The 14,103-nt window shown below is 36.5% G+C and overlaps 1 long non-coding RNA gene across 1 annotated transcript; it reads left to right on the top strand.

Annotated features, from left to right (window-relative positions):
- On the top strand, positions 1,411–7,116 carry LOC110398464. The gene is made up of 3 exons (XR_002438391.1): positions 1,411–1,654; positions 1,796–1,868; positions 6,965–7,116. It is a non-coding gene; the product is annotated as an uncharacterized LOC110398464 (long non-coding RNA).

Raw genomic sequence — 14,103 nt, 5'->3', positions numbered from 1 at the left:
TTTGCAAGCTACACATTTCGCAAGCCATACCAAGTTCCATAGGTTTTTGCAAGCTACACATTCTTACTTCCTGACAAACATTTCGCAAGCTATGCCCCTTTTGCTTATCAGTCCTGAACAAACATTCCTACTTCCTGACATTCCCCAGTTGCAAGTTCAATAACATCAAAACAGTCTCTAACATAGAGAGCCACGCCACCACCCCTCCTTCCTTGCCTATCCTTTCTGAGGAGCTTGTAGCCCATCCATCGCAGCACTCCAGTCATGGGAGTGAACCCACCATGTTTCCGTAATGGCAACTAAGTCATAGTTTGCCTGCCACACAAGGGCTTCCAGCTCCTCCTGTTTGTTGTTCATGCTGTGGGCATTGGCATAGACGCACTTCAGCTGAGCCCATTGCCTCACCCCTAATCCCAATGCCCACCTAGGCACACCTCTTGCAGGGCTGGTTTTATCCCCTTCCCCCTTCCTCTTATGTCTTAGATGTCATAAGAGGAATGATGACTCTTATGTCTTAGATTCCCCATTATGACTAGATGTCATAGTTTCTGACCTAGTTTTTCTCTCTTTTTAAAAAGTCTGTTTGAGACAGACTGAAGGAAATCTGTTTTGAATTTTCTGGCAAAAGAGTTTTGCCTGGTTTGCACAACTCACATGTACATCCCTGCTTGATATCCTATTGAGAAGCAGAACAAATCATTTTCCATCAAACTGAGAAATAATGTCAAACCTAATGGCTATGCAAAGGTGCAGACTACCCATTGAACTTGGCTACAGTGTCTTGTCTTTTGTGCGTGCTACTTCACAAATGAACAAAAACGAATGTAGCAGCATGTTATGGGTATTTAAGTCACAAAGTGTGGTAAGTTGATCTTCTTTACTGGGAGCAGGGTGCTGCCCAGTACATTGCAGTCTACAGTGAGAGACAATTACTGCAAATCCTCATTGAGCACGAAAAGACACGTGGGCATAGAGCAGGTGAAATCACCAAAACCTATAGCCTTTAGAACACCCAGCAAAGCTCAGAAATGCCTACATTTCTGCTGCTGGGGATGAACAGCAATGCCAGCAGTAAAGCTGCTCTTTGTCTATGCTGTATCTCGCTGACAGTGGGATTCACAGATTAGACTTCCATGGCCTGATCTCACAGGCGTGCTCAGAGCCATCTACGTTCCTGGGGGGGGGGGGGGGGGGGTGAACAAAACAAAACAAAACAAAACAAACAAACAAACAAAAACAACCAACAAAACAAACTGTGGAGAAGTGTCCACTCCTCCCACGTAGCACAGCTGCAAGCTGACGGGGTGCTCAGCTGGGACTCCGTTAATGTCTCCTCCTTATCTGATTGCATTTTGATGAGAGTGTTTTACATCTCAGCAGAGCGCCCTAATTGCAGTGTTAGCAGATAGTTTGGGACAGATCTCTCTTGCTCTGAATTTTTTTCAGCTGATGGTATTTAACTAATTTTCCGTTAAAGAAAGTAAAGAAGTAGTCTCTGAAACAAAGGAGGAGGAAACATACGGTTAGTTTGTACGCAGCTTCTAGACTTTGCAGCAATGAAGGCTGAAACTGTTTAATTGAAAGGAACCGTTTTTCCCAGGAAAGAAGTTTACCCTGAAATACAGCTCTGCTCATGGTTAGGCTATTTATTCAGGTAATACAGCACGTGAGCTGTGTGGAATTAACTTGAGGCTATGGACTTGTCTAGACAGCTTCTGGGGGGGACATAGGAAGTGTAGGGGGAACTTTCTTTCTGCATATCCGTGTGCATATAATCTTCCTTTTTTTTCTACAGGAGTCTACAGCCTTTTACCCCCTACTCTGTCTCTGTTGTAGAAAGTGCATCTACTTATTCAGCTTCTGAAAAGGTAATTTTGGAACAATGTAAAAAAGTAGCAATTCATCCTAGCACGAAAGGGGAAACTTTAAGAGGAAGGCATTTAGTATAAATAAAAGCTGGATCAGCTTATAAATTAGAGAAAGTTAATTAAGTAGACTGGCTGTTTCTCTTCAAGATAGATAAAAATTAAAAATAAAGAAACTGAATTCAACATACAGTCAAAGATTGACAGGTAAATGAGCTGTTACTGAAGTCTGGCGAGTACTAATTGTTAGGGAATCATGAAATGGAAACTGCTGATAAGTAGTTAAAAGAACCTTGTTAGCAGTGTGCTAAAATAGAGCATATAGCTGATTACATTAAAAAAAAAACCTTCTGATCCAGTGCAGCTATAATCTCTTTTGTTTTTTTTTTTCCTGTTAATATTCTCACTCAGTGTAATTAAGACAATATATTTATTTGTCATCTACAGAAGCTTCAGTAAATGACAGACATACAGTGGATTTCAGTTGTTACCTTTCAACCATATAAATATTGCTGGGACAATTTGTTTCTTTCCAATCTCTTATGTCTGTAGATCAGACAGTAACCATACTTACAATACTGTGCTAGTCATTCATCTCCACTTCAATCAGTTTATTCTAGGCTAATCACCCTACTTTTATATAAAAAGTGGTAGAACAAGATATATATCACTTTTTTTTCAGTTTTCTCTAAATACGTGCATTCTATCAATTACTCTTATCTTTATAATATCTGATTTTATTCATTAGTTTGCACTTGTAAATCGTCTCTCTTCCTGTTGCTTGAGCAATGCAAACTGATAGATGAATAAGAATGAGGACTTTGGCTCCTGGTTTCTTGTTAAAATCTTCCCATTAATGATTCTTTTTTCGTTCACTGGTTAAATTTTGATGCCTTGACAATTCAAATGGGGCACAGAGTACTAATTTTGTTGTTACATCATTTTTTTTAAGATGTTTCGTTCATGCATATAAGAATTAATCTTACACGACTCAGGGGAATGGTTCTCCACAAAGGGTGAAATAACACTGTCATCCACAACATTGATTTAATTTGTGAATACTTATGTAAGTAGTAATCGAATTATTGAAAAATAGAGTTGATTAACGTAGGACTTTCACATGCAAAAGTGGAGTCCCTTTTTTTATCACCATTATTTGAAATAAAAAGCCTAATCAAGCCTACAGGAACGTAATTGGAAACTGTATAATAGATGCTATGCTAGGGTCAGTTAATCTTTCTCTGAAGACAACAACAGTATTGTACTTGTTAAAATGTGAATAGTTTTGGTTGCTAAGGACAATTCATTGGGTGCTTTCATAATATCTATCTTCGTACTGCAGGCTTTAGAGAAAAAAAAAAAACAATAATATGCTTGGTCACATGCTTACTGAAAAACAAATTATTTAAACTCAGTTACTACACAAAATTCTCACTCTGCTTAATATCTGACAGTAAGTGATAAGTTAACATTTGTCTCATATTTTGTTTCCTTGACTTCTGAAATTCAAAGTAAAACTTTGGAATTTTATAACCATGGAAACAGAAGTGATTCTTCATATGTGTCACTGTTAAAGACCTATTTGTGCTATCCTAATGAGGGGTTCACCTCAGCTTCTCTTTCCAATTCATTGGTTTTAGTGAGAATTATCCAGTGCAAATTTGGTACAGAATTTAGTTGCCGAAGGAAGTTGCTTTTGTCCAGAATTATTGGACGGTTATTGTCCAGAGTTTTGGACTGATCATCTGTACCTGATGCCTAGGAAGCTCCTAGAGCTATGAGTAATAGCACAAAATTTCCCTGAGTAAGAAAATCAGTTGTCCACAGCAAAATTTTAAATAACTACAACAGTGTCTGAATTCCTCTTCACAGATTAATGGTGGCTTCAGATGTACTGGCAGCTATTTAGCTACTTCTTAGGTATTTTAATATATTAGTGTAACTTCTGAAGTGGTGAGCAGAATACTCTTCATCTTTTGAAACATCTCAATATTGTGTTGGAGGCCCAGTGTTGTTAAGTATCTAGTAGCCTTCCAAACAATAGGAGATATGGGTCCTTCTGAGACCAAAGCTTAAACTGATTTTTTATTTTGTTAGTGTCTTTTATTTTGTAGTGCCTGAAGGTAGAAACAAAGATGAGAAAACCCATTTGCTTTTTCTTGTAGTACAAGAGATGCTACCATTCACACCTATGACAATTCTAATAATTCTAATAATTAAATAAAAAAAAAAAACCCTACGAACATAATCTGAAAGCAAAGATGCAGAGGTCTTTGAGGTGGGAAGAAGTGAGTCCCTATCATTACACACTACTTTTCTGAAAGAGTGGTCAGGTGCTGGAACAGGCTGCCCAGGGAGGTGGTGGAGTCGCTGTCCCTGGAGGTGTTCAAGAAACGTTTAGGTATAGCGTTGAGAGACATGGTTTATTGGGGTTATTGGTGGTAGGTGGATGGTTGGACTAGGTGATCTTGTAGGTCTTTTCCAACCTAGCTAATTCTATGATTCTGTGATCTTTGAGCTCCTTTTCAACGCAGGCCGTTCCATGATTCTATGATCCTTCCCTCTTTAAAGGTATTCCAAGTGCTAAATAAAGAAGCCTAGCTTAAGATTCTGTTTACCATATCCAGTATATCACAGGTGCTCTGCATTTAAGGGCTGAACACATTCCTTAGCTTCCTAATAAGCACTTCTCTTTTCCTCCCTTCCAAAATACTTGTGCTTCAATAACTAGATGGTGGCAGGTACAAGACTAGCAAGTAAGGAATCAAACAGCTGTTGGGCATAAACAGTCATGCATCAATTCACTCTCATCTCTCTCTGGCATGCTTATGTTTATGAAGAACATTCATTTCTCTTTCAGTGTAAATCAGGACTGCATTTTATTATTTCTACTTTTTTTCCCTCCTGAAATCACATTTCCCCCAGAAGACTGCATGATGTGTAGTCAGAGAGCTTGTAGGTATCCTTATCTTTTTTGTTTTATAGAATCCCCTTTCCCTGCAGCATACTTTAAGAGCAGTTTCTCCTCACCAGATCTAGCTCATAGCCTGTTATCACTGCAAGGCTCGGCAGTGTTGTTGATGCTAGCTGCAGTGCAGATGATGGCAGATTCTTAAGAGCCTTCCTTTCATCCTTCAGAGGTGAAATGGCCCCTCAGTGTTAACCCAAGAAGGGAGGAGCATCAGGAACAGGAGCCACTGCAAGATAACCAAGAATCATGGGAATCTTTTGCAATCTGGCACACTCAGGGCATCTACTGCAAGTTACACAGTGTTAGCCATGTTGGGGCAGACCAACTTAAGCCTCTTGAGTATAACCGTGGAACTGTAGCTCTCCACCACCATGCGTTATACTATCTCTGTTTAAGTGCCAGTGGAGAACTGCTGAATCCAATTGTTTGCCTCTGGGACAACTTCCTTAAAATAGAGATCAGAACTGCTGTCTTCTCCATCGGTCCTTTTTCCATTCTGGAACAACCAAAGGAAAATTGCTGAGGGAGGTTCTGCAACTGTCAGGAGTGTTGTTTTTTTTCATAGTACAGCAAGATAATGTTCAGAGTGGTGAATGAATGTGTGGAACAGTGTGGGGGGATTCAGTCTATACTGAAATCCTTGTCTAGGAGAGAAAGGCAGGGTGGTAAAATGGCACAGAGCTGGCCATAAAGCTCAGTGGTATCATTCTCAGCCCCATGTTGTATTACATATGAGGAAACAGGAGTTGTTTTTTAGTTCTGATGATAGCAACTGTTCAAAAAATGCAACAAAATAAGCATTTACATGCTGGGTGCATACCACAGCCTTGTTTCACTTACTAGTGTACAGTAACCTTTTCTCCAAAATATTACCTTGAATTTTAAACTTGCACTTTATACGTATATTCCTTTGTGTCATAACGCACTGAGGCCACACAGTGGCCTGAAAAAAGTGGAAAAGCGAACTCTGTTAGAGAAATGCAAGGAAAAATTCCACGTGAGGGAATGTGAATTTCCTGCTATACACATAGTCTAGATTTGCTAAACCACCTGAATTAGATTTATGTCTCCTAAATGTTTAGATCCTCTATAATCACTTTCTCACTATGTCAAATAGAAGGTACTGTGTACAGCTATTCTTTCATCTGGATCTTGCTGTTTTCCCTTCTAGACTAGCAGTTTATCCTTGCTATTTTATATCTTTTCTGCTGTGTTAAAGCCAAAATTATTAAAATGTTATAAATCCTTTCCAGACTATAAATATATTCTTAAACATTGTTGTTAGTCAGTTGCTAACTGCTTTGGTCATTGCTTAGCGGATTGCCTGAAAACCACTGCTACTTTCTTCCCATCAAGAAGATAGAACAGATTGATCTTGGACATACATCTCACTTTTTTCATATGTGTATGAAGTTACAACTTTGTTGAACGGCTTGTTTATGGGAGGATTGTGCCCAGCAGAAAAGTAATGTACAGGTCTAGTACAGCATGTTTTTTTCTGACATTTAGAGGCCTTTGCTGACTTAGCCTGTAATGTTCTAGCTGTGCAAAAGCTCCTAACTGAGAGACATAGTTTATAGTCCAGTCACATCAGAGTACAATCTTTTGTGGATACTTATTGCCAGAGTAAATCAAAAGACATGTCAGGCATATCCATTGTCATTGCAATCATTGGCAAGGCAGTGGCAGTTTCAAGAAACAGAAATAAAGAATTCAAGCAGCACATTTAAATGGCAAGTATGACAAATGGACAATAGTCAATTCTACAGTCTTTTTTGCCTACATTCTTTCTTCTTTAGAATGCTTACTCATTCAAATTGCTGTAAAATATGTCACAAAATCACTGAGTTACTGAGATTGGAGGGGAGATTATGTAGTCCCACCCTCTGCTCAAGAGGATGTTGCTTGGGAAGGACCATGTTTTCAAGTTTTCAGTATCTCCAAGGATGGAGAATCCAGAACGAGGCTGGTCACTGTTTCAGTGTTCAATCACCCTTACAGTAAATAAGTTTTTTCTTTTGTTTAAATGAAATTTCCTGTATTTCAGTGTGTGTGCACTCTTATGTTTTCCTTTCATTGGGCATCACTGAGAATAGTCAATTTCTGTCTTTTGTACTCTCTCCATCAGGTGTTTGTACACACTGAGAAGATTGCCTTGAACCTTCTCTTCTCCATGCCAAACAGTTCCAGGTCTCTCAGCCTCCCCTTGTGTGAGAAGTGTTCCATTTCCCTAAGCACATTTCTATGATTATGTGAATAAAATAATTTTATATAATGTTATATATATGTTTACTCCTCTGGCAAGTATGAAACTGTCATAATTTATCATTGAATGGATTTTTTCCTTTGTTCTTTAGCACGTTGACCCAGATTCTGACATAGTTATTTCCTGAAGGCTTTTTTTCATTTCATAAGTCGTGCCTCTAAAGCATTTAGAAACCTTCTTCCTCTGTACTCCCCAGAAAAAAAAGATGCAGTTCTTCATGCTCTGTTAAATAAGTACATTGGAGTTCTTCCTAGAAAGGTACAGTTCTACTTGATTATTTTTCTGTTGTCCTCATGCACTGTAAGAAAAATGTGACAGTGGAAAAAAAATATAACAGACTAATCCCTTTTCCTCCAAAAGCTCCAACTTGTGTCTGAATCAATAGCTCTAGTAATCTACAAGGATTTGATCATTACTTTTTGAATTCATTGTTATCTTAGGCTTTTTTATTTTCAGACAAAAATAAGTCCCAGTTCTGCAAACACAATTGATAATGATATGTTGCAAACCCATGCAGGTATTTTCCTATTCTCCTCTCAGATGTTTTAATATACCTACAAAATGTCACTGAAACTCAGCTCCCAGTCACTGCTAAACTACGTCTTATTTTTAAGCACCAGATCCTATAAACAAGGGATAGTCAGTGAATTTGAAATTCTCATTCTAACTTTCACCCATACTCTAAATCAGTTTCTTGTTTTAAATCCAATCTTAATTTACTCTGCAGCTTGCGATTGACTCTATCTAAAGTGCTTTCTGATGACACATAGGGATGATGATATAAAAATAATTGATTCATATTCTATTTGTGGCTCCATAACTCAGCTTACTGCAAGAAGAGGTGCAAGGGTAGCTGAACTTCTCTCTTTTTTTCTTCATCATCTTCATTTTTTTTGTATATTTAAGCTAGAACCAGAGTTATTTAAACAAATATTTTAGTCTTACTTTATGCTTGAAAATCAAAAGTGAAGTTTCAAGTGACAAAAAAAAAACTTTTCACAGACTTAATGTATTTGATGATGACGTGCTGATGTTCATTGTCTGTGGTGTTGAAAATGTAAAGAATCGGTATTCTGCGTATTGTACAGTATATGCATATATATTTTTTATATATAAAATATTTTTTGCATCTTAAGAAAGAAATTGGCATGATCCTAATGCTACCTTACTAATGCAGGGAGGGAGTTTTGGAGAATGGGAAAGTTCTTGCTTTATCTTATATTAAACTTCAATGTCATTTCCTTAAAATCCAAGCTGAAAACATTCCACTGGAATGTATTTATTTCCAAATATTTATTCATGAGTTTTAAATCCCACAGAACAGTTTTAAGGAATGTAGGGGCAATAAAAACAGTACAAAGTACTAACCATTGCCACTGTTGACCCACCTATCTGTTGTAGGCATTTAATCTGATCACTGTCATTATTACTGTGAGATTCAAAAACTGGCCTTTTAAAATTTAAGAAGTTCCTTGGCTAATGCAATCTGGGTGTAGATTCAGCCACAAGTCAGGAGTTTTTTCTTCTAAATTCCTTCAAGTGATATACAAATAGACATTTTTAGATCAAATTTTGGTACAGGAATCTGGGGGTTATATTGGAACTGAGCACCATTTGTGCACCTTCAACACTGATTATGGCAATAAACATCACTTAAAAAGACCATCCTAATTATCTGTCAGTTATTTCAGCGTAGAAAACCACTCTTGGTTTAAAAATCAGCTCACATCTTCCAGAGTAGCTAATTTTTGTTGTTAGAATTTGTGGTATTTCTTTGCTCTCCATCTCAAAATTTTAAATCCATCAAATGACATTGTAATTTTATGAAAGATATTACCTTGAAACTAGCAGATATGGACGAATTATTCCTTAATATTGCAAAATTACTTAAACACAGGACTGTACATCAGCAGAAAGGTTAAATCAGTTAGTTATGCATATGACTGTCACTCACAGACCTCTGTATATCAAACAGTGAATTCTTAACTCTGTCTTTAGAACCCAATAAACAAATAATAGGAAAGAAAAAACCTAAATCTAATCTTCCATCCTCCACATAACTTTGAGATAAGTTATTTGCATCCATGGATACCAAGTCATTGAGAACAGCAGTCATTTAAAGCACTGTAAATAATAATGTTACCTTTCAACTCTAACCTTCAGTACTTAAATTTCTCCTGTCTGCTTTCACTGATAAACCATGTATAGATATATTAAGGCATGAAACCCAGCATTTAATCTAATCTCTAGTTTTAGAAAAAGATCTTTGCAACCTGCTCAATGGATAACTTCACTTCCACGGCTGCAATTGTTCTCATGCAACTGCTGGTGGCTGACAGCAAAAACATGGATCAGTTTTGGTCTTATGATGTAATATATTTAAATCTAACACAGCCCAGAAGAGAATGACTTATATATTTATTCTGCTTTCAGTATGTGAACAAGTAGCAGTCTTCAGCATTGTTCAAAATAATGGGAATGATGCATTTTCATTTATAAGTTATGAGATATAGAAGAGAACTTTAAAATAACATCTATTTTCTATTTTAAAAAAACTAAGTATTCTTGGCAAGATTTTTATGTTAGATTGTCACTTATTGGTAAATCATTTTTAGCATATACTTTATTATTGAAGAAATTAATTCTAATATGACTATTAATTAGAATTGCTATGTGATAGCAACTAACGTGCCACAAACATCTCATGTTGTAATAGCACAAAAAAAGTAGTTAAGTAAATACTTCATAATTCAGTTCAAGTTTTACACTGGTCAGAATTATTATTTAACTATGTTCTTAGTGTCTTTGTCATAGACATGAGCTCTCAGATTAAATACAGTATAGCATGATTACATCTGCTTAATTGCACTTCAGGTGTTCCTGTATTATTTCATTAACATTTTAATGGCATTTCCATAGTCAAGCTTCTACAAAAGCGCCTCAAATACACCTCCTCTGTTCAGGATAGTTATAGATATTAATTCAAATGCCCCTAATCATGAGTACAAAATGGAAAGCAGGGAAATAAATAGACATAATTAATTTACTTAGAAATGTCATAAAACTCAGTGGTGTATAATGAAATTACACACTAATAAATATATAAACATCACTTAATTTCATTATAAACTCTAAAGTGACAGAAATAATGATGAATTGTAATGTAGGATGAAGCCTATTCTTGATGATCAAACATTTTTGTTAGCTAAGTCAACTTTATGGGAATCAAGACTGCATAATTCTTTAAGAAATTTATATGGTTTAATATTCATAAACAATTAAAATTATAGAGATCAACTAATAATTAAGCTAAAATAACTGTAAAATAATAGTTTAACATGGTTTAAGCTTAAAAGCATTATTGATAATAGAATATGCACATAAGGGGAAGACTTCTAGTATTTCATTTTAAATTATGTTCCTCTTCTGCAAACCTCTCTACAAACAAAAACAGAAAAAGCCTCAAAATCCTCACCATGTTTGAGATATTTCTTCTTACACAGAAAACACTGGCTCGAGTAAGACTGTTAAAACTATGCTATTCCTTCTTGTAAAATGTAATCAAAGCTGAACAGAAAAAGAACTGTAGGTGAGTGAAGCTCGCATGCTTTAAAATTTTGCAAAAAGCTATGCTGGAAGAAAATCTTGAAAAATTAACAATAATTTAAACATGTAGAAGTTATGCAAAGTTTCTTTCACTTAATTTGATTTTTCTTCTTAAAGATTTCATCGTGTGCATTTTGCTAAGACAGTAAAATTATAAGCAAATGTATAATCACACATGAGAGACTCTATTACAGAAAGAGGACTGCTTCTTGTAGTCTTTGGGATGTGCAGATGAACTGACCTCCTGAAATATTTCCCAGTTTTTTTCCAATAACTTTCTGTTACACCAAAAAATAACTCTCTATGCCTTCTTTCACATCATGCCAGGACTCGCAGGATGAAAATATACATTACCTGAAGTGAGAGGTGTCATAAAGGATACTCAGAATGGCCTTTACCCAAATCCTAATGCAGTCCTTCTGCATGGCATGACAATTACAGTGAAAAATGCCCTGCTGGATTTGCTGTGTAAAGTGAACCTGTAGAACGGTATCACTGTAGATACATGCCAGAATGCAAAAGAAAAAGAAACTCATGGGACCACTTTAGAATTATAAATTGGTATAATTTATCTGAGTTCAGCTGCAATATGGAGAAGCCAACAGATACAGAATTGAAACTGCCAGTATTAGCACAATATCTGTGTTTTCATTCCTGACACTTCTCACACCTTTCAGTAACAAACAAATGCATTAAATCTAAAGCTCTCAATTTGAGTATTGGGAAGGTTCATGTTTTTGAAGTTAGGATTCCTTGATTAAAATTCAAGCTTGCTTCAGAAAAGTTTATTATGTGATTATCCTGAAATGTCACAAAACGTGGTTGTCAAGAACCAAGAACAGTGAGAAATTATAGTTAGCAATTACAACAACAGCATTTTCTTCTAAATAATTGGAAGAAATCTGAAGTTATATTGACAGTAGTTAACCACCATGAATGCATGAAATAAAGTAAAGAAGGTGCTGGCATTTATGAGTTTTCAGAATGACCTGAAATGCTTTCATACAGGCTAGAACAATTAAAAACAAAGAAAGTCAAACCAACCAGAACAAAGAAAAAGAAATCAATAGAAACAAAACACTAAATAAATAAATCATTAATAGATGAATGAATTGTGATTTGTAAAATAATAACTTACCTTGGGCAAGCTTACTTTATTAATAAGATTTCCAGATGTACTACATTTTCAGGTCTTCTGTGCAGTCTCTTTAGCCTGAAGAAATTTCTAGATTCCTAAACACATACCATATTATCTTCAACCCATAACTCTTGGTTACTTCTTAGCAAAATTGCGTGAAAACAGTGTGCTCTTGTGGCCAAGAAGGCCAGTGGTATCCCGGGGTGCATTAAAAAGAGTGTGGCCAGCAGGTCAAGGGAGGTGATCCTCCTCCTGTACTCTGCCTTGGTGAGGCCACATTTAGAATACTGTGTCCAGTTCTGGGCTCCCCAGTTCAGAAAAGACAGGGATCTCCTAAGAAGGAGTCCAGCAGAGGGCCACAAAGATGATAAAGGGCCTGGAGCATCTGCCATGTGAGGAAAGGCTGAGTAACCTGGATCTGATCAGCCTGGGGAAGAGAAGACTGAGAGGGGATCTGATTAATGCTTATAAATATCTAAACGGAGGTGAGAGGCAAATGGATGAGGCCAGGCTCTTCTTGGTGGTGCGTAGCAATAGGACAAGGAGTAATGGCCTAAAACTTGAACATAGAAAGTTCTGTACTAACATGTGGAAGAACTTATATACGGTAAGGGTGACGGAGCACTGGAACAGGTTGTCCAGAGAGGTTGTGGAGTCTCCTTCTGTGGAGATACTCAAGACCTGTCTGGACACCTACCTGTGTGACCTGTTGTAGGGTACCTGCTTAATCCGGGCAGTTGGACTCGATGATCTCTTGAGGTCCCTTCCAACCCCTGCAATTTTGTGCTTCTGTGATTCTAACACGTGATCACCTCTTATTTGTTGATATTTAACAACAGTTGAAAGCCTATAAGATTTTTTGGCTATATCAGTTTGGCAAAGTCATTTTTGATACTTCAGCAGGAATCTGTCAAATGTCCTGTCAGTAACAGATTCTACTGTGTTCAACTGGGACTTTAATTCAGCCTCAGCTAAATATCTGCTGTTCTTATATCATTTTGTTCTTTTTCTCCTGCTTTTCTAGGCTATAGCTATCACCCACTATCCCCTTCTATTCTGTTGTAGCAGTAGATGTCATTTTCTTCTTTTTTTTCACCTGTCATCTAATATGACTTTTTTTTTCTCCAAGAGAAATCTTCTCTTCCATTTTCTGTGTTTATAAAGCTTCTTCTCTTTTCCACAAGCTTCTCAAGTCTAAATTATTTCTGTTTATGTACCAACTCAGTAGCTACCAAGACTGGACACCATGACAGTGTGATATGTCACTGGGGGTACTATTCAAGATTAAGGAAAAGATGGTAACCTCTCCTTTTGTTATCATTCCCTCCACTCTTCAAATCCTATGCAATTCTCCATCAGTATGGATTTATTTACCAAGTAAACAAACAATAGCAGCCAACAGATGGATAGTAAGAGTCAAGAAATGCCACTCTTTATCACTACTTGAATACACATTTTTGAATGGACTTACCAAATAGGATCACTTAGTACATCCTAAAATAAAACTGCTTATTCATAAAACTGAAATATTAGTCTCCTAAATAATCTAGAAAAAATCATTATCTTATATTTCCCCGTTAAATGGAGTTAATGCCTGAGAGTATCACAGACTGCTTGATAAATCAGAGATGTCAGAAACTCTAGCAATGTTCTTTTCTAGTAAATCTCTTCAGTAAATAATAGTAGTTCAAACATAATCATTTCTTCCCATAATGGGATTTGAATGATTTTCTGCAGAGTAGATATAAAATAGGCATCATTTTTCATGAACCAAGAGTTTATTTTGTAGATGCTTTATCTGTGTTTCCTGTGTATGCTGAAAAATACATATTTGCAATTGGAATAGGAAAAAGATGCAAGAAAGAGTGAGGCAATACAAAGAGATGTAGAGTTCTACTAGCTTGTGGAGAGGGCAGACATTAGACTTGCTAGAGAAGATTTTGTCTGTGATTCAGAGCTACCCAGAGATGCGAGGCATGGTCTCCTGAAAGAGCCTTTCTTTTATATTGTTCACTATTTTTGCATGTTATACTAAAGTCACAGAAAATCTGAAAGTCTGATTGCTGGCAAAACTTTCACATCCCAGTTAGAACAGTACTTGCCCCATGCACTTTTTACAGATAGTTAGAAGTCAGAATCTAAATCATTGTAAAGAAGTTACTATTGCACTACATGGCCTCTATTCATGAATAATATTAACAGATATTCAGCTTGTAAGGGTGCAGAAAATAAAAATCAAAGATTTGGTAGATGTTAT

The sequence above is a fragment of the Numida meleagris genome, chromosome 4 (genome assembly GCF_002078875.1).
Source record: "Numida meleagris isolate 19003 breed g44 Domestic line chromosome 4, NumMel1.0, whole genome shotgun sequence".
NCBI classification, from domain to species: domain Eukaryota; kingdom Metazoa; phylum Chordata; class Aves; order Galliformes; family Numididae; genus Numida; species Numida meleagris.
This window is presented reverse-complemented; position numbering and strand designations above follow the sequence as displayed.